Raw genomic sequence first — 4,292 nt, 5'->3', positions numbered from 1 at the left:
AAATAAAACTATTAATAACTTCAGCAAAGTTGGAGAGTATGAAATTAATCCACTTAAATTATCTGCATTTATGTATATTGCTAAAAAATCAACAGGAAAAGATAAAGAAATTCCATTTTAAATAACAGAAATATTTAGTTAATTAAATATGTGTGAATTTACCTGAAAAAAACATACACTGAAACTATATGAAAACACCTTTTTATGTAAACAAAAAGACCCACAAACATAGAAATATTAATTGCTCATATGTAGGTTGAAATGGTCTAATAATAATGCTTAAATTAATTTGTTTATTTATTCATATCAATTAAACTATCAAATTATTATTTTATAAAGCTAGAAAAATAATAACAAAATTCATCTGGAGGAACAAAGTGTCAAGGACTCAAAGGAAATAATGAAAAATCAAGTCAGAAGTAGCAAAACATAGAAAATTCCAGATATCAAAACTATATTCCAAAGTATTAATCATCAAAATGATGTAGTAATGGTGAAGGAAATTCATTTTTATTGATTAATAAATATTTTTAATGTTTCTAGTTTTATTTATCAATTCAATCTTCCTTGTGTTTTTCTTTCAATTTTGTTCATCTTTCATTTATGTGCCATCTTGCTGCATGGAGGAAACTAAGAGGATTCAATACCAGAATTGATTATAAAGGTTTATCTTGAAATGGACAGGCTTCAAAGCCAACTTCACATAATGGTTTTGTCCACTGTACATGTATTCTCATTTTGATATGTTCATAAGATTGCCTCCTCTCACTTAGTTTTCCTTCTATGTTGTTCCTCTTATAAACCTCTTACCTTCTCAACCAGCTGCCTGGGATTGCTTCAATTTTCTCTATTCATCCTTTCTATTTCTATGTCTATGCTACTTTAAATGTTTTTCTTTCCTCTTCTGGCACTGAAACTAATGGACTTGTTTTACTTCATCTCATAGATATTACCTTTGTCCTTTATTTTCTGTTGTTATGTTTTTGTTTTCAAATGATCACTATCTGAATTGCTTCTGTTGGGTTTATTTGACATAAAGGCAAATCACAATATTAAGTACTGCCCTTTGGTAAACAATTTATTTAGTGAACAGGACATTAAAAGGACTTTAGTGTGAGAAAGACAGGAAATCAACTTGAGAAGAAACATAGATCTAAGGACCTAAGAGAAAGCAACTCAGAAGAAAACCTACTGACTGATGTTAGAGATGGCTACAATTCATTGTTTCCCAATAGCTAATGTAAATATGACTGTTTTCAGCATCTTGGATTTTAATTTTTGGGAAATCTGAATCAAAGTACTATTTGTAGGCTATGGGAAAATTTTATGTGAACTATTTGCATTTAACAGATAATACAAATACGTGTTTTGAGTTTTTAACTTGTGACTGGGGTTAGTTACTATACATGAAGAGGAGAAAGAATCAATAAAAAGCTGCAAATGAAGAAACCAACTGAGAAGACTCAGATATGCCAATGAAAGAAGTTACAGAAAACAAAACATGAAAGACAATCTTTTAAAGTCCAGGCAAAATAGACTTTGCTCTGTTCTTCATATATAACAGTCCATCTCTTATAGGATCTCCATACCTTTATAGTGGCCATCTTCCATGCTTTCACTGTCTTCCATTCCTTTTGTGAACTATTATACATGACTGACCTTGATTACTGAATGAGCATTGCTTCAGACAGACTGAGACCTGGGAAAGACACTAGCATGAAAAAGCCAAAGTCACCTTTTGAATCCTGGACCATCACCAGTCATTTTGACTTTTGGCTTGCCACTGGACTCTGATGACTCTGGAGGAGAGAGTGAGGTTAATGACTTTGCACAGCCCTGCCTCACTTAAATCCAATTCACTTGCAAGTCAACACCACCCTCATGATGTCATTGATCCTCTTCAAGAACAAAGGATGAACAACAACTGCCTTCCATTCTCCCATGCACCTAAGGGAATCCTTCAGTTCTGGCAAGACTTGGATCACATACCACCCCATATTAGCAATTGCTGGTTGCCTTTCTTTCTATCTTGACTTTTAACTACCTTGTAGTTATTTTAAATATTCCATATTTCCTTATAGATATACATTTTGTCTTTGCCCTATCTCAAAAGAATGTAAGCACCTGGAGAGTCAGAATTGTTCTGTTTGTTTGTACTTTTGTCTCAGTTCTCAGCATGGTAATAATAATTAATAATAATAACTAACAATTCTATAGTGCTTTAATGGTTGCAAGGTAATTTTGATTTTCTCAACAACTTTTGGAAGAAAGTTCTTATCATATTATTACTTAATAATTAATTAAATAATAACATTATTATTATACCCATTTTGCAGTTAAGAAAAATGAGTTAGGTAGAGGTTAAGTGACTTGTCCAGGTTCAAACAGGTAGTAAGTATCTGATGCAGAACTGGAATTCAGCCAGTGCCCTATACATTGCATAACAAAGTAGGTGCTGAGTAAGTCCTTAATAGATTCCTGTCATTCTGTGGTAGGCATATTGTGCCTGGGCTATTTGCCACACCCCACTGACTATAGCAATGAAGATGAAGTTGGCCTTTGGCATGACAGAAACAAGCAGGAAGGGAGACCCAGTGTTCTGATTTTTATAGGGCAGCAAATTCACTGAAAGTCCTCAGGGAAAAGCCATAGCCTCAGTTCCCAAACCAGGTCAGAGAGTTTTCTGCTCTGAATTTATAATATCTGTACTGAGTCAATTTAAACAATTTCAATCAACAGGCCTTATGTGATAAATTGTATGTAACTCATCCCTAGCAAAGTAAGGACCAATTTAGGTGGAATTTGAACTTGAGAAGCCTTAGAGATGGTTTAATACACCCACCAGGTTGGAAAGATCCAGATGCTGAGTAAATAACATATAATCCTTAGCTGGCAGTCAGCACTGGGGAAGTTCAGAAACTTTCCACGGTGTTGTTTATCCTTCATTTTTGGAGAGGACCAATAGCATCCCAGGTGATGTCTTGACTTGGGTGTGAATTGAATTGAAGTGAGGCAGAGCTGCACAGTCATCAGCTTCACTCTCTCTTTCAGAGTTATTGAAATCCAGTGGCAGGACAGAAGTCAAGATTGGTAATGGCTTGGGATGCAGTGGATGACCTCAGTATCTTCAATGTCTGACCAAGCTCTAAGTGCTCCACAGCCCTGCTTCCGATGCCTTCATGGATGTTGGAACCAGATGTTCTCATGGACCCATTTCCTGAGGGAAGTCTTCGCATTCTTAGGGTAGACAGCCCCCTAACTCACTGATGGGTTTGTGGCCCACTCACTAACTTCAACTTGGTTTAGCCTGTCTGCTGAGATGATGCTCAGGTATGGCCCCAGTCATGCTACAGCTTCTTGTAGCCACAGGTGAGAGTTGGGTGACAGATGGACAAGTATTACAAGTATAAATTACAATAAAATAGTGGCAGAACAATTCAATTCAAAGCAACAAACATTAGCATGTACTGCCATGGGTAAGGAACTATACAAGTCCCTGGAGATCCAAAAACAAAAATAAAAGGAAACAAAACCCAGTCCCTACCTTTGAGGAAATTACACTATACTGAGATAGTATATTCTATAAGGGCAGCTGGGTGGTGCATGGATAAAATTCTAGGCCTCAAGTCATGAAGACTCATCTTTTTTGAGTTCAAATTTGGCCTCAGACACTTACTAGTAATATGATCCTGGACAAGTCACTTAACCCTGTCTGCCTCAGTTTTCTCAGCTGTAAAATGAGGTGGAGAAGGAAATGGTAAACCACTCCAATATCTTTGCCAAGAAAACCCCAAATGGGGTCACAAAGAATCAAACACAATTGAAATGACTGAACAATAACAATAATAATAAGGAGGACATTGCATTCTCCTCAAATTAGTCGCGCTGAATAGTTAGTTCCCTCTGCCTGTGTCACAAGCCCTTCTTTTTTTTGCCTTTTGGACGGCAATTGGGGTTAAGTAACTTGTCCAAGGTTACACGGCTAGGTTTGTTTTTGTTTTGTGTGTGTGTGTGTGTGTGTGTGTGTGTGTGTGTGTGTGTATGAAGTGTCTGAGGCCAGATCTGAACCCAGGTCCTCCTGACTCCAGGGCTGGCGCTTTACTCACTGCACCACCTAGCCTCCCCTGAGCCCTTTTCTTCTTATCAACTGTAAATATTAATCTCATTAAAAGCATCTTAGTTCTAGAGTTACTAGATAGCAAAGGCATTTGGGGACCGGAGGTGGCAACCAAAATGCAAATGCAATCTTATAAATCTAGCTTATTTCCAAGCCACTTAATGAAAATGATATA

Source organism: Petaurus breviceps, unplaced genomic scaffold (genome assembly GCF_028583685.1).
Source record: "Petaurus breviceps papuanus isolate PSGF00001 unplaced genomic scaffold, PetGlider_PUasm1.0 91133, whole genome shotgun sequence".
In the NCBI taxonomy this organism is placed as follows: Eukaryota; Metazoa; Chordata; class Mammalia; order Diprotodontia; family Petauridae; genus Petaurus; species Petaurus breviceps.
The sequence above is the reverse complement of the archived record's forward strand: the minus strand, read 5'-3'. Positions refer to the sequence as shown.